Here is a 23,401-nt window from a genome sequence, read left to right on the forward strand (position 1 = left end):
ATAACACCACCGATTACATATCCATTAACCTAGTGATTAAATAAAACTTAAAAAAACTGCTGATAAAATAAATTATACTTTTTATATGTATAGGGCTCATTACACCTACATTAGATAAGATTGTAGGGCTTTGGAATAGGAAAGTGAGTTAACTTTCCAAAGTTTCAGACAAACAATGGAATCTTTAGGTAGGGACTAAATCCATTTATTATAGTTTGACTATGGCAAGGTCCTCTTATAAGGGACTTAAGCATGAGAGCATATCAAACCCAATGAAGTGATCATCCCTACTTCATTGCTTACGGTAGCACAATTTTCATGCATTACAAATGGTGACAAAAAGTGCTTGGGAGTCACTTGAAGGATAATCCTCAGGGTGACCATGTTGAGGAACCTTCAAGGGGATTGAGCTTTGTTACTCTACCCTTGCGTGTACGTTCAATCTTTGATTGTCCCCTAGGTTAAATTGTCATATGTGGTAACCTTAGAGACCATTATCTTACAGATTTTACACAAGGTGACGGCGGGGGGTAAATCCCTATTGTATCTGGAGCAGACGTTGACTAGACTCACTTGGACATTTTTGGAGGGTATCCTTCACTCGAGATGGAATAAGTGAAGTTACTTGCACTACATTGTGCTCATTAAGCATGTTGTCAATGTAGTTGATTCTACCTACTCTATATCTATCCACTTTTCACATTGATCTCTGTGAAGTTGGGTTTCATCACCAACTAACGATTTCGATGTGAAAAGTTTGTTCGCATGGTTTGACTCCTTAGATTGATTAGCGCATGTTGTTTGCTTATTTTACCTTCTGCAGACCTTAGGTGTGGATTGTGAATTTATATTATTAATATTGTTTAAATTCTTAATAAACTTACTAAAATTGAATCTATGGAAATAATTCTAGAATTTATCAATCAAGGAAACCCTTTTAAGAGAAACCCTAACCGTTTTCCTTTCTTTGAAAATGTTTCTCCTCCTTATATGGCTGCGTTGTCACTTCCCAGATTCATGATAGGTTTACTAGTGTGGTTTTTTTCAACTTCTTTAGTCCCAAGTACCCAAACGTTTCCACCTCAACTGATTTCATCACCTCAACCAAGTTCTCCATCACAAAAGACCAATTGTTTATTGGTCCTTTACCTTCTTTACCCAAAATGTCTTCCTCCCTTTCTTCTTCTTCACTTAGTAAAATCCTTCATGTTAGTAACCATGTGGCTAATAAGAAGAGAAAACAAAATAATAATAAGAAGAATCGAGATAAAAAAGAAGTCAACTAGCCAACCATTTCTTTGAGTATGAAAAAAGTTGAGGAACTATCGAAAATACGCCACAAGCCCAAATTCACTTGAAAGATTTGTAAGGGTGACCACCTTCTTATTGATTGTCCTAGTATTCCAAAGGTGTTAGAAGTGTGATATAAAAATTCTCATCAACTTACTATTGATCCATCAACCAATGACTGTCAAGTTTTGAAGAAAAAGGGTAAAGTTAGGTTTCCTTGTAGGTTATGAAAAGGGAGTCATCAAACTCACCTTTGCCCTCACATGGATGAAGCCCCAAAATTATTGGAAAATCTCATTATTCCATAATAACAACCTCCAACATGTTACCATATACTTTCTCCCAACCTCCCATCAGTTGACAGGGTGATTAATCTAATTCCGAGTACAGACAATCCCACTCTTCCATTGGAGAGTGAAACTCTTGTCACTGGAGTTGATGAACCATTTTTTGATCAAGTGGTCGAATCAATTCCATATTCATTCGATACCACTGTCTTTATAGAGAGAGAAATTAATACCACTCAGGTTCTTCTTATTACTTCAGATTCTTCTACACAAGGGAATTTCAACTGTTTCCATAGAACCCCCTCCAAGTACTAAGGTCATTTCCTATGATTGGAATAGACTGACAAAGTCTTGTAATCCTTCCTCCAACCCTTTTAGAATAATTGTGAAATATTATGGTAAGAATATATGTCACACAAATGTAAACGAAGGTGCTTCTATTAGTATTTTATCATCAACTTCTTCGCAAGTTTTGGGTTCCCCTAAGCTTGTTTCTATTACACAGAATCTTTTGGCTTTTAATAAAACCATCAATGAGCCTTTATGGATCCTTCCGAAGTTTCTTACTACCTTGGAAGGTAAACTATCTATATTGATCTTAGGGTAGTCCAAGACCCCTTGGATTTAAATTTGCTCCTTGGGTAAGACTATGTCTATTCCATGAAAGTTTTCGTCTCCACACTCTTTTGGGTGATGTATTTCCCTCACAATGGAAACATTATGACTATTGACGAGATTCTGTTCATTGGTCTTGATTTGATTACCAACCATCCAACACCCCTGAATCTTCCTTATATGGAAGTGGTATCTACCCCACCACGAGTTAATTATGTGGCAACTAGTCCCATAGTTTCAGTTACCAGTATAAGAAAGCCTCTAACTATTTTCTCGATTATTTTGTCTTAGATCTAGTAATTGACATGGTGAACACTTCAATGGGGACATTTTAACCCAATTTCCTTATCCCTATTGAGTCCCTTAACATGTTTTCCTTATAGAGAATTGTTCTTCCATCTGATGAAGATCTCTTGGAAGCCATGATCGATTTGTGTCCCTTGGCATGTCTTCCTTCAAGTTGGAGGCCATGATCAAGTTTCTATGAGGATAGTTCTTTTACTATGTCAACTTCATTAAAAAATTAAACAACTCCCTTTGAGTATGGTTCTTTTACTATGTTAACCTCGTTAAAAAATGAAACAGTTCCTTATGAGGATGGTTCTTTTACTGTGTTAACCCCGTTAAAAAAAGAAACATATCCCTATGAGGATAGTTCTTTTATTCTGTCAACCTTGTTGAAAAATGAAACAGGTCACCTTGAGCATAGTTATTTTCCTGTGTCAAGCTTGTTAAAAAAATGAAACAAACCCTCCCCTAATTAAGTCATGTCTTTCACCTTACCTCGTAAATGGACCTTCATTTCATCCACCTATTAGTAACGGGTAGTCTACTAAGGTGAATGAAACAAATTTTTGGGGCATGTACCTCTCCAGGTTATGCTAAGGGGGCATTAAAACTTATCTCAAGCACAAATTCCTCTTTTTTCCAAGCTTGTGTAAAAAGGAAACCACTCTCAAGCATAGTTTTACTCTATTTTAAGATTGAAAAAAAATGAAAACTATTTAGTGTCCATTTTGGTTATTATTTTCAAGACTTGTTAAACTCATGAAAATCTTGAGCATCTTTTGCTATATATTCATGCTTGTAAAACGTACATGGAAATGTTGAGTTCTTTCTATCTTTTCCTTCTCATTAATTAAATTGAAATTTAGTTATATGAGTATACTGTTATCACTTTTTGAGCTCTTTAAACTTTAAAAAAGGAGAAACCTTGGAGTTACCTTTAAGCTTTTTTCTGACTCCTGAAATATGAAAATATTGTCGAGTATGCTTGTTTATTTCAATCTCATTAAAGTAAATGAAAAATGTCTACTTGATATAAGTTTTCCCCTTTTACGGATCATGTAGACTATTTATGAAAAAGGTATACTTTGACTAATCATTGTTAAAAGAGTTATCTACTACATTATTTTACCCTTTTATGGGCTGGAGAGACTAAAATTACAAAACAGGACACTATGGAGTTTACTTATGTTTTTCTCTTGACTCTCTGAAACTAAAAAACATTGAGATTTACTTTTTCTGAGCTCGTTAAAAATATACGATGAAAGAACTCTATGCTTTTTCTTTTCACATCTTTTCCAAACTCTTTAGATGTGAAAATGACATCGAGTTACCCATTCATTGGACTCGTTAAACATAACAGTGTAGGACTCGCCAATCATGATGAGACCAAACCACAACTTCCTAGGGTTCGTTAAAAATACTCCAAAGCACTCATCCAAAGAATGAGCTTAAAGGACAAGCATATGTTATCCTCCTCAAGATTGCATAAAAATAAAAAGGTACTTGCCAATAATGGTTGGGGGGAATTGGAAAGAAATGTTTTTTTTATATTGTTAAAAGGTAGTATGTTTCTCTTCAACATGACACTCCATCACCTTTGTGTATGGGTTGGGAAATCCATTTTCCTCTTAATTGACCGCATCTTATTGAAAGTATTCAAATTGTTTTTTGGTCTTATGCTTAAGTCAAATTCTTCCAAGTCGAAATGCCATGTCACAAATATGTTCAAGAGAAGTCCAACCTCAGTTAAAGTTACCTTGCAATTCATAGCCCTCAATTGCGTCAGCAATCCCTATGTCAGTCGTGAACCACTCTGAAATTTGTTCTTCAAAACTTGACATGACTTTCGTGTTGCAGGCTAGGAATCACTTCCTATCGAATTCAAGTCATTGTCTAGGAAGTTGATCTAGAAAACTCCGTTAGTACCTTGGAGCTTCCATTCCTTAGTGGCAGGTTTCTCGCTTTCGATGACATATTCTCATTATTTACCTTCGATTGAATGCTTAAGTGAGTGTTCTACTTCAGCACATTCAATCACACTTCATAGATTGTACTATGGTACCTTGAGGACGATTTTCATTATTAGTGGTTTCTCTAGCACCCATTAATAGTTCACATCATTGATTGGTAATCAGACAGTTTCTACCATGTTTGACTATGAGAGATTCACTCGCATGGTTAGATTCATACTATGGATCGATAGAGATGAAGATTAATAGCCTGGATCTAGTTTCATCCATCCAAGCTGCATGGAGTTTCAAGATATTCATGATTGAAAAGATAGATCCATATTTGTGGCTACATCCATACTTTGTTTACTGTTGACATGGATTTTTGTATATTTCCATACTAATTATTAGAGATACTTTTACTCTATATGGAAATTCCTATCTCAGTGATGTTTATATGAAAATATTGTAACGTAGTCCTTGATTATTTGTTTCAGGTCTCCAACCAATTGGTCTCTAATCCAAAATTTGGCATGATAAAGTGCTTCAGACCTCAAATGTCCCTTTCTAACTTTGCACTTTAGGGGGCAATATGTTACATGGAATTTTTTCACTATTAGGCAAATCACCACAAATCTAGATCTTTCACTATCCATTGAAGTGTTCCAAAGCATTACCCTGCCATGTTAGAAGAAAACAAATCTTGAAGAAAATGAGAATTCTAGATTACATGGTCCAAAAACCCACTTTTAGCACTTGCATGGTTCCCTAGTCAAATTCTACATAGTCACAGTTCTTACCATTATGTCCATCGCGAATATGTGCTTTCTCTTCCACTATGAATTGTGTAAATAACTTAATGTAAGTAAAAATGAAAAGTGATTTCTATACGCTTTGTTGGAGGAATATTTCCCAACTGAAAGCTTCGAGCTTCTACATACTTGTGGAACCCTAACCCCTCCTTTTGAGGATCTAATCCCTTGAGAAGAGGATCTCAAACCTACTCCTCTTGGCCTATAAATTCAACAAAGAACAAAGGGCTAGAGAGGAATTTTAAATGTAAACTTATGTTGTTGGACTAGTGTTGGAAAGCTTGTCACATAAGGGGAGGACTAGAGACTTTTGGGAGGAGCCTTTCACTGTCAAGGCAAGGTTGTATTATTTCTTCTTACTCAAAATTAATACAAAAGAGTGTTTATTTTCCACTATATTGTCCAATGGAGTTGATATATTGTATGTTTACTTCCATTTTCCATTGATAATGATATTAGGTACTAGTTTCCTCGATCACTAGTATGGGTTTTATTGGCCATTTATCTATCATATGCCTTTGATCCTTTGTTGTTATTATGTTTGTTGATCTGGATTTTGAGCGTTGAGGAGTTCCATCAAACCATAGTGAGGATCTTCATCGGGCCTTTCATTGAAAGGTATGGATTCCATATTTCAACATTCTTGCTTACGATTCAAAAGGATTGAACTCATTGAAAGATTTACTAGTTTGTTTGTTTGTTTGTTACTATATTCAACCATTGAATCTAGGGAGATTGCTCTTGTCTGCAAGAGTGATTTGTCTGCCATAAAAATACGTACATAGTGTTTTATATAATTTCTTGTGTTTTTTTAATTTGTCAATCTTTCTTACTATTATAACAAGTTTTCATGTTTTTTATTCCTTCATATATAATCTATTGTTGTTTAGGTTTTGTAATTCATTTGATGTTTTCAGCAATAAGAAACATTTTATTACAATTTCTTTCTATAAGCATTTGGATACTTTGTAAATTATAGTGTTATGGTGATTGTGACTTCAAGAGATCTAGAATATTGCAACAACTATAGATCCTGTAATTATATCATGCTCTACAAAAGAATTTTGATAATCACTTAGGCTATTAAATAGATGTTTTATTAAAAGGAAAATATTTTTCATTATATTGCATTGTAATGTCTATGTAAATAATAATTTTGTCCCTCGTGAATTAGCACCCACACTTTTTCATCTGTTACATTTTTGACACCTTTGATGGATTTAAAAATAATTTTTTTAACTTTTTTAACAAGAATTGAACACAACTATTAAATATTAGGTTACAAATGATTTGATGCCATGGTTATTTACAAGAAATTTCTCCATATCAATATATTCCATAAAAAATTAATGGATTTGATGCTCGTGTGATGCTTCCCCATCGACAATTGGTCATACTTGGAAATTGTTGGCAGAAGCGATAAGTTTGAAGCTTTGAAGCCATCGTTACTTGTTTCTATTTCTGTAATTTGTGAGCGTTACAATATTGAAACCAATAAGAACACATTCTTCCCTTTAATTTTTTTCGTACATCAATAACATCCGTAGTCAAAAAAATCTACTCAATTTGATTTGAACTAGGATTGTGGATTCCCCCACTATACATGTGTATAGTTAAATTTTTCAATATAATGCCAATTTTACATTGTATATATTATTATTTGTTGTTGTTGAATATTGTATGACTTTGAATATTGTGAGAAGTGTAGATAAGAATCACAAAATGTTATAATGCATTTCCACTTACTTTATAAACAAGACAGAGTAATGGCACTTCTCATGTAATGGAGAATATTATAGTTGGTGATATCTTAAAGGTATATATATATATATATATATATAGATATGTGTGTGTGTGTGTGAGTGACAAGTTGTCTTATTCCTGTAGTGTGCTAAAACACGCTATTACCACTAAATGTTTTTGGAGAAAATGTAGGTATTTGGTCACAGTTGAGCATATCTTGATGTTTTTGTAGCCAAAAGCGTTAGCATATTGTTCTTTCATGAGACTTGAGGTTAGTAGATGAAGATCACCATGGCCTTGTTTGCAATGTTTTTCCTTAGCATATTCTATAACATGTAAGTAGACATCGGTTTATTTGAATTAATTTTGAAAGCTTAGATCTAATAAGCTTTCAGCAAGAAGGAATTAGGCTCATTAAAAACATTTGGCAAGGATCAATAGCTTCTCTTTGCTTCAAAGGTAAACCATTATTTAGAAAAATGGTTGATATATTACATTATTATGTTAAAGATATAACTTATTTAGAAAAATTCCTCATGTGATTATTTTAGAGATATACAATCGTTCTTTGGAAAATGTCTACTAAATTACATTTTTACTTCTTAAGATATATTTTTATTTAGAAAAATGCATCATACATGACATCATTTCTTTAAAGAAATATGTATTTAATTTAAAAATACATCATGAACTATATCTTTATTTTGCATATATATAATTTGGTTTTCTAGAAATGGCCTAGTAAATTATATTATTATTTTAAACATCTATTTTTCCTTTGCTTTAATGATATACAAATTTCTTTTGTGAAAAGCTTCATAAACTATATTAGTGTTTCAAAAGATAATTTCTTTTTAATAATCATTTCTTCTAACCATTTCAAGTAAACTCAATGGCTAAAAGCATAAACACATTTTATTTAAAAATTATTTCATATATTATATTATTATTCATACACAATTATTTTAATAACCTTAGTTTAAAAATATAATATAATTTAGTTTCATATATGACATTATTGTTTGTTTTAAAGATATGCATACTTTGTAAAATGCCTTATATTTTATATCATTGCTTCGAAGATATACATTTTTGTAATGAAACATTCATTTCATATTGTATTACTGCTTTAAAAAAATGAAAATGCCTTATATATGTCATTGTTACATTAAAGATGTAGGCATTTTGTTAAAAAAAATTACAAATTCAATGTTTTTAAAATTTACCGTTTTAATTTTTTTCTCAAACATGACATTATTTCTTTAAAAACATTTTTTTCCCAAATTGGAATTGGCTCATATGGCATTGATCATTTTAAGTTTAAAGAGAACACATGATTTGAAAGATGGCTCATGCATTACTTTCTTGTTTTAATTTATATATATATATATATATATATAAATTTCTAAAATTAATTGAAACAATTGAATTGCTTCATATATCATTTTAAAGGGTAAAGATATAAATTATTTTTGAAGTTGTTTAATATGGAGAATTTTTTAACAATATATAAGTTTTACTATATTATAAATTGTGATTTTTATGATTTCTATTTTAATTAAAACAATTACAAAAGAATAATACTTCTTATCAACATAATAATTTTAGTTGATATGTGAGGGTGTTTATTGTACAACTTTCTCCTCTTTCTTTGCTTAAAAAATAATATCTATAACAATAATTCACAATACTCTATTTCACATACTTTTTACAAAATATTAGTTATCAAGTTCCATATATTTATATATATATGACATAAACGCCTCTCTATTAAAAATATTGCTAGACATATATCAATTCCCTTTTTTTCCTCTCAGTAAATGCCTCATATATTGTATTAAAACTAATTGTTATGTTCTAGAGCCAAATAGAACTCATTGAAAGCCCCCTAGATATGAAAGGGAACAATATTATATCTATTAGACCCAAGTTAAGGTCAATCTAATTTCTTGAAAATGACAATCATGACACATAATTTGATGACCAAATCTAACATACATACATTGCTTCTCAAAGGTTTTTCATTATCATATATGCAACACAGACTTGTTCTAATTAACCTCCATGGATTCTATACACCATTACATTACCATTAATAGTTTTGTTCGGGAGCCAAAGAGAAGTCACTGAAATCCCCCTCGATACATAAGGGAGAAAGAATATTTGTATTGGCTTGAAGTTAAGCCGAACTTTTTTTTCTTAAAAAAGACAATCTTGATAGATAACTTAATGACCAGATCTAACATAGATTGTTTCTCAAAGGTTTTTCGTTACCTTGTATGCAATGCATACATATTCTAATTAACCTCCTTGGAATCCATACAAACCGTCTAATTTGTAAGTAATGAAACAATAGGTTCATCAGTTAAATATCAGTATAAGAAGAAGAGAAAATATTTAAATAATGTATGTATAGACATTTGTTAAGTTATTGGGTATCAATGACACAAACTAAATAATCTTCCTCAATTTACTATGAAGTTTAAAGAAAATAAATATGTCTTTGTGTAAATTAAAATATGTTCTTTAAAATTTAATTAACATTGAAATAAAAATAATAATAATAAGAAGAAAATAAATAAATAACCATATTTATAATTTATTAAAAAAATTATACATTATAATTATATATTTGTTTAAATAATAATATTAAAATACAAATACAATTTTTCCATCATATATCAATTTACAATTTCACAATTCTTTTGAAAACATAATATCTACTCAAAGACAATGACTACCTATTGATCGTCATTGACTACCTATTGATCTCTATTAAATATTAATAGTTTTAAGATTTTCAACGATCAATAAAATAAAAAAACAGCGTTACATAAAACCATTTTTTAAATAAAAAAAATTAATAAACGTTAAAAGAAAAGTAAAGTAACAAAAATAGAATAGAATTGATGCGATAAATTGAAACTTAGATTCCAATAGAAAGTTATTATAGATGTCGTGAATTGAAAGATACCACGGCTATCTTATAAATTTCTTGGTCTATGAATTTAGGTGTTAACTGGTTTTCTTCCTGGCACATAGCAAGCTTATCAATTGCATTGTATGTTTTTATTTTATTTATTAATAATTAATTTTATTTTAAGGTTAGTTTTTTTTCAAATTTTTAATTATATAATGATAAATATTTATAAAATTTATTAATATTATTTCTTTTAAATAATTTATTAAAGATTATTTATAAGTGTTTAATTTAAAATACTTTATTCATTGTCTTTACCGTGAGACAAGATTTTTTCCCTGATATGATTTTAAACAAATTTATTTTATATAAAAATTTATTATTTTAAAGTTTTATATTAACTTATTATTATGTTAATAGAGATGTCTAGTTTGAAATAAAGTTTTAATAATTTTGATTTACTTATAAATAATTATTAAGTGGATGGTAGAGATTTAACCTTTATAAAATATTCTAGGATATTCACAATAATATATACAAATCAAAAATTAAGATTTATTTCCAAAATAATAATGTCTTTTTTAACTCTTTGAATTAAACTCATTAATTAAAAAAATATCATATGAATAAATGTTATGGTTTTTTAGGCATGTTATAGATTAAGAATCTCCATAATAAAGTGTGAATCTCATAGCTAAGAATCATGTTTTTTTTTTAAATATACATGTTCAACTTAGATATTGATTCTTTTTCTTGATAATAATAATAATAATTCCTGCCTTGAAAAACACATTATACATCCCAATATGAGGATGATGTGTGGTTTTGTTTGTGGTCAATCTAGAGGTTATATGGGCACCTTTTAGAATAAAACTAATAAAATATTTTGATATCCATTTGAAGTAATCTAATTTTATATTAACTTTAAAAAGAAATAAAATGACTAAAAGCAAAAAAGCTTATATTTTTGCTTTTAATTATGAGTTAGATATATAATTTATATAGTTTTTAAAATTGTTTCAAAACAGCTATATGTACTAATTTTTACCTATATGTATTATTTTTATGAATATTTATATCTGCTAATTTATTTCAAGATCATTTTCATATGTATATAGAGAATGAGTTAAAAAAATTGTTAATGTTGACCGTAATGAAATTATTCATGGTCTAAACAAGTCATTAAAAATAATAAAATTCAATTAGTTATTAATATAAATAATAACAATTATATGTATACTTCATTCAATTCTTAATATAAAACTAACATGTGGAGTGATCTACATAATTTAAGTGGTCAAGGAAATTTTCAAGGCATTTGAAAATACAATTTAAACTATGAAAATGATATAGAAATATGTAAATAGTTTCATTTCAACCAAAAATCTATCAAACAACAAAAGGCACGAGACCAAATTTATTAAGCTTATTATAAAATTCCCATCAAAATTACCAATCATTTAATTTATATAATTACAATGGTTTCTATTAGAAATCTCTATAAATATAATTTTTAATTTTTAAGAAACTCTATCGCTGACTGCTTTTTGTTTCGATGCTTAATTTGAGAATGATAACTCGTTTTTAAAACTAATGTGATATCACTAATCATGAAATACGATATTATGTTCACAGATTTCTTTTTAAAAATTCAATTAAAAGTATGGCAAGCATTTGTTATTTATGTTCGTGCAAATAAAACCTTGATATATTTCTCATGAAACTGTGAACGAACAGCTCACATTTAAAGCCAATCTGTATAATATATGGGTGTCATCAAGGTGAGTGGACTTTTAGTAATAATATGTAATGCTTTGTTACGTCACTTCGCAAGCGTGTAGTCTAGTGCTATTATTGATGTTCATTTAAAGAAAAAACTAAATTATTCTTAAATTCCTGGAAACAAACTCTTGAGCTCAAAACTGATTTGTCCATCCACGCTTAGTGGACTTTATAATAATACTTAATGCTTTGTGACATCACATGGGAAGCGTGTAATGGTATTATTAATGTTTATTTGTATAAACAACTACATTATTCTTGAAGTACCGAAAGCAAAAGAGTTCAAACTGATTTTTCCATCCCATATGATTGGACTTCATAATAGTTATCATAAGTAATGCTTTGTGACAGAACACCGCAAGCGTGTAGTGTTATTATTGATATTCACTTAAATAAAAAACTAAATAGGTATGGGTGCCGCAACTCATACAGAAGGCAATTTGTATTTTCTCAAATATTAATCCAATGACTTTACCATCAATAACGGTCAACGAAACATCAGCATTTTATCTTCAGCATGTACAGTATTATCTTTTGGATACACAATATTGTCACCATCTACACCGGCGAATTATAGTATATATACAGTGTAGACAACTTTTAAAAAAATTCAAATCTCTTAAGCTGCAGGCGGAGCAGGCATGAAGTTGGGGGACGTTGACATCTCAGAAAGGAAAGAATTATCAGACACTTGTTGCAGATTATTTGGTTTTCTGTCACCCTCAGAAATCGGATCGGGAATTGTAGCGTGTCCTGTTCCTGAGTGATCGAGAGAGAGGTCATTGTATATGTCCCACCATTTCTGCACCAACATCTTTATATCTTCCTTCTCCATATTTTCTTCGTATCTTCCTTCTCCATATTTTCTTCGGAGTAGTCTACTCAGGTGGAGGAATTGCCCGGTTTCCATCGCCGCTGGAAAAACCTCCGGCTCCGGCGGCCGGCAATTCCTCCGCCCAGCTCCACCACCCTCCCCATTTAATGATGTCTGATAGGGGTTCCATCGCTGTCTTGCCACCATTCACACCTCAATTCGAATTTGGGAATTAACCGCGGGCTGCATTCGACCCAACACTCCCCTGCAGCTCACCAGTGACTAGAACAAGTGAAATCGGAAGGACAAGAACAGGTTTGAGGCTGCGAGCTGTGGCATCTCATTCGTTCATGCAACCATCGTTTGCATTCTCTCTACTCACTACATGCGCAGTAACCCATGGAAGCTTGATGCACCCAACACAGATTTAGAGAACAAAATCATGGAGTTAAGCACCTGCATATTTCATTGTGGACTTGCTCCACTATTTGCTTGCCAACCCATCTGATCACCTCTTTATATTTCACCATATTGCAACTTCCTTCTACCGAGTAACTTGCAAGTACTATGCACACCATGGACGGCTCTTGGCCATCTCTCTGATAGCTGCAAGGGAATCGATGACTCCATTACAGAATGTGTGGACTATTTCTCATATGGCTAAAATGGAGTCTGCCTTGGCCACATGATCGATAGTTCTGTTTCTCCATTTTTCACTGTGTATTTTACCGTGGTGAGGTGCATTGTTGTGCCTTGGTTGGCATGGAAGTTGGCCTCCTTCCACCTCACTGGTAAGACAGATGTCGTTATTCCTTACTGGAGGGCTAGATCATTGATGGTTACTATCATTCTGGCTCTTTTCGAGAGCCCCATCTGGGTTTACAAGCTCTGGACAAGTTTGATCCATTTCTATGTAAAGAGAGGGACTCCGGAGGGCAAGCTTGGAGCCCAAAAAGAAGAGTAACCATAGTGGAGCTTGATGCAATTGTTATAACTGCAATGCTTTTAGTTGAATTAACCAATTTTCCTGTATTTTTCTTTGTGTAGGTGTGGTATTTTAACTGTTCAAATTGATAATAATAGTTTGCTTTGAGGCCCATTTGTAAATATTGTACTTCAATCAACAAACTCTAGAAACAAAAGCCATGGTGCTATTCACTAGCAATTTTCAGGATTTTGGTGTTGTGTTATTTTTAAATTCTTGCTGAATCCTCAGAATTGGGGTAATTTTTTTCATTATCTTTAAAAGCCTGATAGGAAGATTACTAAAAGGGATGCAAAAACCATCATTACATCGAATTAACATCCCTAGGTTTCCCCACTATCGACGTATGCCAGGGAAAGTGCACTGGATCTAGATTGTACATTAGCTTTACACAAAATTTCTTAAAGCAATCAGATGATATGAAAATTGAATGGCTATATAATTGGAAATTGAAAATCCACCAATTATAGGTACCCTTTGTCTGGACAGATCTTCAAACATTTTGGTATAGAGGAGGTGAGAAGTTCTTTAAGCACTCATAGAGTTGCACACAAAGTGGGGGAGTTGGAGTGAGTAGAATATTGGTCCTACAGCCAATCAAGCAATATGTTAGAACTAAGCATGGGGCTCTCCTCCACTGTGGCACAGATCATCTCTTACGCTACTGAAAATTACCCTGATTACCTGCCATACATTCCAAATAGATTTATAGCAGTACCAAGGATCCTTGAAAAGGACAACCTATCAATAAAGTTATAATGTAAAAATACCCATAAAATGGTCTTATATCCAAGTCTGACCTCCTTAGCAAACTTGCACCTCCAAATAGGCATAGCTGCAATTTTGATCTATTAGTCCGGTTTCATGGAGCTTTCCTTTAGTTAGGAGTGCCATATAGATAATGGACCAAGCAAGGAATCTCATCCTAAATGAAACCTTTCATCACAAATAGCTAGCGCACTTTTGTGTCACAAAAGCATGGTCAAGCTGCAATTCCAGTTCCTGTTTTATGACGCAGGTTGCTTTAGTTGGGAGTGACATAGACCGAATGAACCATGAAATAACCACATCTTAAAAGGAAACCTTGGATTACAACCAGATAGGGGAAAATTTTGTGCCAGCTGTGTGCCATTCATGTTTGTCATCATTCGAATACCATTTTCTATTTATGTTTACTTTCAATAAAAGGTTTAGGGGTCATATTTTTATACAAGTTTACTAGCCTGCACATTAAGATAGGTGCCTAATAACTCTATCTCCAAAGACTATCCTGATTACCTGCCACGCATTCCATATAGATTTGTGGTATCACCAAGGATCTTTGAGAAGGACAGCCAGCCAATATAGTTATGATGTCAACATACCCATAGAATGGCCTTCTATCCATGACCTATTTCCTCAAAAAAAGGCACCTCCAAAAACATGATCAACATAGTCTGGATAACCCTAATATCTGCAATTTCTAGCTGTTGATCCTGTTCCATAAAGCATTCCTTTAGTTCAGAGGGAGCGCCCATATAGAAAATGAACTAGGCAAGCCGCAAGGAGTCTCATCTTAGAGGAAATTTTGCATCACAAATAGCTAGCATTCTTTTGTGCCAATTATGTTCATGGTCATTGGATTTCCTCCCCTTAATCGTAGTATCAATAAAAGGTTTTGGGATTATATTCTTTTGCAAGTCTCTTGGCTTGTGTATTGAGATAGTTAGTGTCTAATAACTCCATCTCCAACCTCTCCAATTCTTGGAGGAGGACAATGGGATTCATGTTCTGTTTTATCTATTTGTCTTCTCTCTTTACACTTTTTTGTCAATTCATTGATTTTTGCTCTTTTTTTCTTTCTGTGCTATTTGATCTGATTCATATGTAATCTATGCTTATGGATCATGATTTTGGACTTATGCAGAATCTAGAATTGATTACATACATATACATTTGCAAGAAATTGATGGGTTGCTAGACTGAGCACTTGTACTTCAGTAACATCTACAGTCACTAGTTTTGGAGAATATGCAGAAGTGAATTTCCCAAAAGCCTTTTTTCTGCAAATATTATAGTTGATACTCCTTTTCCCACCGATATCCATGACAGTTACATGGCTGGAAACTATATAGGGTACAGAAGCAGGCAACACAGGGCATGTTATCCTTTAGATAGCTATTCTACGAGCATTCACAAAATGTAATCCACATGAGCTTTGCTATAAATTAAATCGTTTGAATTGTGCTAGAGGATGATGCCCTAGCAGAAACCATCACCACAGCACCTAGAATTGCATTGGAAATGCCTTTTCTCTTCTGCATTATGCAACTGATTTTTTCAAGCATAGGAAGATCAACTTCCCCTAACTTCACTAGGTGATGGAGGATGCCTCTAACAGGTAGACATGAACATAGGAAGATTCAGAAAACACACACCCATAATTCAAGCAAGCTTAGAAACCAGATAAAGTTCTAGTAGCATTGTTCTGGCCAACTTGAATGAAATGGAATAATTGGATGCCCAAGATGCAAATGAAACACTCAAAGTCTTGTGGATTCAAAGAAAAATTCTATATGAACAGAGTCTAGAGAGAGCTCTTTGGTCATGAACCTGAAAAGAGTGGCATGCTTGTCAGATCTGCTTTAGATGAACTCACATTTTGCATTTGAAAATCTAATCAGATGTAAGAAATCAATTGTGTTTTCAAGCAGACTGTGAAAAATGTAAGACATGTAAGTTACAAGCTTATATATGTGAAGTGTAGTAGTCAATTTGTTGATGAGTATTCATTCCAAAGTAATAGATTGCCACAAATTGGAATGAAATATTTTTACGCTAATAGCTTTCACAGCAATGAATAATTCTAAATACTTAGAAGTTCATTCTATGGTCTGTTGAGATTGAAACAAGATGATGGGGCTTAGTGAAAATAGTCACCTTCACTAAGTGGGCCCGTAGGCAAATTATGGTGCAAGTTCTATTTTTGGATCCCAGCAGGGATGATCACAGTAGGAGTGACCACAGTAGGGATGATCACAGCAAGAGTGACCACAACAGGAGTGATCACAGCAGGAGTGATCACAGAAAGAGTGATCAAAGTCTATTTTTAGACTGGCTGTCCAAAATAGAAAAAGTAAAATATTATTGTCTCATAATAATATTTGGACTATAAACTTGATCTTATTCTCTTGGAGCACTTCAGTTTGAGCTAAGATGTGGCACATGCAGCTGTCAGAAGGAAGTATGCTTTTCTTATGGGTCAGTTGATTTGTTGCATGCATGACTTCAGTTAGAACTCAATCAGTTGAGTTTGGTGGAGTTGATTGTGGAGTTGATGGAGTTGTGTTCAGTTTGACTTGGTTAAACTAGTTGTAATTAGTCTAACTGCAAATAGACTAATGATGAGTTGTTAAACTAATTATTAACTCATAATGTAACTATATAATACATCAATTAACTCAGTTGCATGTCAGTGCATGTTCAGTTCAACAGGGACAGGTGTTAGAGGATCAGATTGCTATCAGTTGTGACTATAGTTGTGCATGAGGATTTTCACAATCAAGGGATTGAGTATGCCAATGAGTTTGCCCAAGTCTTTGCCCAGTAATATAGCCTCTTCTCACATCTTTCCCAGTGTGATTGATTCTTTGGAGGTAAATACGAGTTTGGTTAATCCATTCTAATTTCATTCTTGAGCAGGTATTGAGCAGTGGAGGCAGGCAAGTAGTGGAATAGATTTGGAGATCAGATCTTAGCTGTATTGTGTGTAAGAGGTAGAGCTGGTACTGGATTGCTTGTGATAAGCATTGTACTTTGTAATGTTACATGGTCTCAATCATTAATATACATATAGTTGGGATTTTTAGCGAGATGCTTTCCTCAGGTTACATATTGTGTTAATGTGTGAATGCTCTTGATGTTTTATTGTTATTAATGCTGCTATATTGATGATCAACGTAGAGGAGCTTATGTATTGTGTATGTATTCCGCAGTGGTACATGATCAGGATAATCTCCATTGAATATGTGTTAAATTATTCAAAATTTCTACATGGTATCGGAGTTGTTGATCATCAGATCTACTATTCAGGAAGTGTTTACATTCTATTTCTTCAGGCAGAGTCTGTAATCGGGCCAGGTAGCCTCTGGATTCATCCTTCCTTTGGAAGGTGAGATATCCGGTGAATGCCCATACAGTCAATCTCTCTACGAGAAATATTGTGTTCTCACGAATCTTAGATCCGAGGCGGTTGAGTTTGGAGCTGGTGGAGATCGAATTTGCAGCAGTGTTGTTGAAATGTCTTTCAACGGATTGCAAATGTTATTCCAAAGCAAGAGCGACCTGGTGCTCAAGGATAAACTCAAAAACAATAAGTGTGAGAATGGATCTTCATCAAAGGTATCTGATGAAGAAAATTGTGCTTTGGCTGCCAAAGCAAAGAAAGGGAAGAGCAAGAAAGCTTCTCAGTCTGGTGCGAAAGGCAAGAAGCAGGACATGTCCAAGGTGAAGTGTTTTAACTGTCACCAGCACGGACACTATGCCACTAATTATCCGCAGAAGAAGAAGAACAAGCAAGCTGCTGGATCTGTAGCAGGAGAGGCTCTAGCCTCGCAGTTTGAGCTTGATTTTTCATTGATCACATTCTTGGTTTCAAGTGTGATGGGATCGGTGTGGTTCTTGGATAGTGGTGCGTCTTTTCACAAGACGGGAGATAGAGATTTTTTTTCTAATCTCGAGGACAAAGATCTTGGAGTGCACATCGAGATGGGCGATGATGGTAGATACAGTCGACCGGTATCGATACCATTTCCTTTGAGAGGGATCTGGTAAACCCTTCGTATTGAAGAAAGTCATGCATGTTCTAGGATTGAAGAAGAATCTTATCTCTGTGGCGATGTTAGAAGACAAGGGGTATGATGTTGTTTTCAGTGAGGGAAAGGCTTTCCTGCGCAGCAAGACAACTGGTGAGACCTGGAAGATAGGGGTTCGAGTGAGAAACCTTTATCAATTGCATGTAGATGGATGCGCAGCAATGGTAGGCAAGGCAGAAGGATTGGTGAGCCGGGATGATGGCGAGTTGTGGCATAGGAGATTGGGTCACCTTCACCATGGAGCCTTAAAGATACTGCAGCAGATCACTACAGGGCTTCCTAAAGGCACTCTTGCGCAGTCAGATCAGTGCAAAGGGTGTACTTTGGGGAAGTTTGTGAAAGCCACCTTTCATGAGAAGGATAGTCGTACCATGAAAATCCTTGAGAGAATTCACACAGACGTGTGTGGACCTTTCTCAGTTGCTTCGACAGAAAAACACAGGTATTATGTGATTTTTGTTGATGATTTCTCTCGTAAGTGATGGATCTTCTTCATGCAGAAGAAGAGCGAGACATATTCAAAGTTCTTTGAAGTCAAAGAATTGGTCGAGAAGGAGTCGGGGAAGAAGGTGAAGGCTCTTAGGAGCGATAATGGTGGTGAATACATCTCGGACGAGTTCAAGGATTTATGTAAGGCAGAAGGGATTCAAAGAGAGCTCACAGCTCCCCATAACCCACAACAAAATGAGGTAGTTGAGCTGAAGAACAGAACGATTGTGGGTGCTGCACGGGAAATGTTGCATGATCAGGGCCTACCCCTTCACTTGTGGGCGGAAGCATGCAATACAACAGTTTAGGTGCAGAACCGTTGTCCTCATAGGATACTTGGCATGAGTACACCCAAGGAGGCTTATTCTGGTAAGAAGCCTGATCTTTCTCATTTGAGGATTTTTGGTGCTAACGTTTACATGCATGTGACGAAGGATGCCAGGAAGAAGTTGGAGCCAACCGCAGAGGTTGGGATATTTGTGGGGTACATTGATACGCCTCACAACTATCGTGTGTATTTTCCAGACAGTGGTAAAATTGTTGTGTGACGAGATATAAAATTTCAGGAGGAGAAAGCCATGAAGTGTTTGCTTGAGAGGGAGCTACACTTGCATGCAGATGAGGATCTATTAGTTCTTAAGGATGAGCTTCAGGATGTGGATCAGCCACAGGACGAGGTTCATGTAGTGGAAGAGAACACTCATGCAACGACAACAATCAGAGGGTGAAAGTGCTTGACAGAAGCTCAGTGACTGGCTCAAGATGCAGAGAAAGTTGTAGGACCACATACAGCCCAAAGCAGGCAGAGATAGTCACTTGATCGGTACACTAGATACATGGCTCTTATGAGAAAGTGTGTTGTGACTGAGCCATCCTCTTTCGAGGAAGCTGTGGAGGATCCCGCATGGGTAGACGCCATGGTGGAAGAGTATGATTCTATTGTCAGAATCAGTGCATGGGAGATTGTTCCTAGACCAGAAGGGAAATCAGTGGTGGGTTCGAGATGGATCTACAAAGTTAAGCAGGTAGCTGATGAGAGTTTGGAGAAGTACAAGGCAAGATTTTTTGCCCGAGGCTTTTCACAGATAGAGGGGATCGATTATGAGGAGACCTTTGCACCTGCTGCAAGGTATTCTTCCATACAGACGATTCTTTCTCTCTCAGTGTAGATGGGATGGCACATTCATCAGATGGATGTGAAGATTGTGTTCCTCAATGGAGTCATTGAGGAGGAGGCCTACATTGAGCAACCCGAAGGCTTTGAGGTCTTCAGCAGCGAGTCGCATGTGTGCAGGCTCAAGAGAGCAATATATGGGTTGAAGCAAGCACCATGTGCTTGGTACACACGGATAGACAGCTATTTCACAGGACTTGGATTCTCCAAGAGCGAGGCAGATCCTAACCTATACCAGATTTTGGTGGAGGGTAAGTTGCTTATCATTGTACTGTATGTTGATGATTTGATTCTAACGGGTGATGAGTTGTTGATACATTCATTCAAGGATGATCTTGCTAAGGAGTTTGAGATGAAGGAATTGGGCCTCCCTCACTATTTCCTAGGATTGGAAATATGGCAGCGCAGTGGTGGACTGTTTGTTTCTCAGGGCAAGTATGCTCGGGAGATACTGGAGAAGTTCAACATGCATGGTTGCAAGCCTATTGATACTCCTCTTCCTGGAGTTTGGAGGAAGGAGGATGCCACTTCGGGAGAAGAAGTGGATGCCACTATTTATCGATAGTTGGTGGGGTCGCTGATGTATTTATTCAATACGCGACCCGATATATGCTATGCAGTTAACCTGCTTTCACAAGCTATGGTTAAGCCTACCAAGCTCTTCTGGAAGGCGGGCAAGCATGTATTGCGTTATTTGAGAAGCACATCAGGATATGGTTTTTGGTACAGACAGGAGGATGAGGTGAAGCTATGTGGCTTCACGGATGCAGATTGGGTAGGGAGCCCAATGCACAGAAAGAGTACATCAGGAGGGGTCTTCAGTATTGGATCGACAGCATTTTCTTGGTACCGCAGGAAGTAGAGATCCGTGGCACTCAGTTCAGCGGAGGTCGAGTATATGGCAGCAAGTTTGGCTGCATGCGAGGCTATATGGATGAGGAAGATCCTGGTTGGTTTGTTTGGTTCTCATTTGGATCCTACTGTGATTTACTGTGATAACCAAAGTTGCATTAAACTCTCGGCTAATCCTATATTTCATGATAGATCTAAGCATATTAACATTAGGTACCATCATATCAGAGATTGTGTGCAGCGGAGGATCATGTTGCTCTCATACATTCCAACGGAGGATCATGATGCTGATATTCTGATGAAGGCTCTCACCATGAGCAAATTCGAATACCACCGAGGTAGGATAGGGGTTGCTGATAATCCATATATTGTCGAGAGTGAGTGTTGAGATTGCAACAAGATGATGGAGCTTAGTGAAAAGAGTCGCCTTCACTAAGTGGGCCCGCAAGCAAATTATGGCGCAAGTTCTATTTTTGGATCCCAGCAGGGATGATCACAGTAGGAGTGACCACAGTAGGGATGATCATAGTAGGAGTGACCACAGCAGGAGTGATCACAGCAGGAGTGATCAAAGTCTATTTTTAGACTGGTTGTCCAAAATAGAAAAGTCAAATATTATTGTCTCATAATAATATTTGGACTATAAACTTAACATTATTCTCTTTGAGCACTTCAGTTTGAGCTATAGATGTGGCACATGTAGCTGTCAGAAGGAAGTATGATTTTCTTATGGGTCAGTTGAGTTGTTGCATGCATGACTTCAGTTAGAACTCAATCAGTTGAGTTTGGTGGAGATGACTGTGGAGTTGATGGAGTTGTGTTCAGTTTGACTTGGTTAAACTAGTTGTAATTAGTATAACTACAAATAGACTAATGATGAGTTGTTAAACTAATTATTAACTCATAATGCAACTATAGAATACATCAGTTAACTCAGTTGCATGTCAGTGCATGTTCAGTTCAGCAGGGACAGGTGTTAGAGGATCAGATTGCTATCAGTTCTGACTATAGTTGTGCATGAGGATTTGCAAAATTAGGGGATTGAGTATGCCAATGAGTTTGCCCAAGTATTTGCCCAGTAATATAGCCTTTGCTCATGTCTTTCCCAGTGTGAGTGATTCTTTGGAGGTAAATACGAGTTTGGTTAATCCATTCTCATTTCATTCTTGAGCAGGTATTAAGCAGTGGAGGCAGGCAAGCAGTGGAATAGATTTGGAGATCAGATCTTAGCTATATTGTGTGTAACAGGTGGGGCTGATACTGGATTTCTTGTGATAAGCATTGTACTTTGTAATGTTACATGGTCTCAATAATTAATATATAGATAGTTGGGGTTTTTAGCGAGATGCTTTCCCCGGGTTACATACTGTGTTAATGTGTGAATGCTCTTGATGTTTTATTGTTATTGATGCTGCTATATTGATGATCAACGTAGAGGAGCTTATGTATTGTGTATGTATTCCGCAATAGTACATGATCAGGATAATCTCCATTGAATATGTGTTAAATTATTCAAAATTTCTACATGGTCAAGGACTAGTGCTTTTTTCTAGTGAATGGAATTTTGATCCATCCATATTTCAATTACTGAATTTAATTGTCAGTCATTTATGCTTGAATGCAATAACAAAAAGAAATAGTAAGGTTACCTCTTGAGCATGATACCCCAAAATTCATCAAAGAATGAGGAGTTGAAGGAGACTATCACTATGGAACCATGTAGTACAATTGTAATGCTTCAGTTCATTCAAAGATTAGGCTTCTGAGTACCCAAAGAGCAGGGATCAAGGTCTTAATCACATAGGTGTTTAATATAGTTATTTCTACTCTATAGGACCATGTTAGTCATGTTGTGTTAATATTTGGAGTCCTTAAATAGCTTTTGTTCTTCATCTCAATATTTATTCTGTCCGCTGAAAACTGGCAAGAGATTTCATAGTTGCATTGTGGTAGTCACCATATTACCACTGACAACCAATACTACTTGAAGATATGATAGTGGCTATGTGGAGTCCGTAATACACCCTTGTGAGTATTGAATGGATTCTTCATTGTATTTTTCCGTAGAAGTATGTAATAACTTGTTCAGGTAATTCATTATATTGTATGGTGGTTTCTACCTTTTGGACAATGTGACTCCAATATGTGGGCTACAAATAAATTCATCAGCTATTCATGAAGTATTTTAGAAAAGCTTGAAGTGTGAGAGGAAATAAGTTATTTAGGCCACATTTATGAGTCTGGATGGTGTTTTGGATCTTCTTTTATCTTAAAGAGAATGACTTGACCATGCTATTGAGCAGGACAGTTAAAAGAGTTAAATGGCAAGATTTACCCAGTTATAGAGCCAGTCAATCACTTGGCCGGAGTAGTTCTCTCAACGAATTGTGTTGGTTTTATACCCTTCCCTTGTCAGTCTGTTCTACCTAGACACTTGCAATAATGTTTGTTAAATTCCTATAGCAGTGGAGTAACTTGTACTTAACTGTAGTTTCATGAAAAGGACATAGATGCAGCTGCAGGGAAGCTTGCAGAGTGCCAGGAAACC

The 23,401-nt window shown here is 35.0% G+C and overlaps 1 pseudogene; it reads right to left on the reverse strand.

The window, feature by feature from the left end:
* Window positions 1-12,305: 12,305 nt before the first annotated feature.
* Window positions 12,306-23,401, reverse strand: part of LOC149156495 (galactinol synthase 4-like) — a 78,961-nt pseudogene continuing 67,865 nt past the window's right edge.

This window comes from Pinus tabuliformis, chromosome 9, assembly GCF_031772625.1.
Source record: "Pinus tabuliformis cultivar Carrire ecotype Pingquan chromosome 9, CPIR1, whole genome shotgun sequence".
Classification (NCBI taxonomy): domain Eukaryota; kingdom Viridiplantae; phylum Streptophyta; class Pinopsida; order Pinales; family Pinaceae; genus Pinus; species Pinus tabuliformis.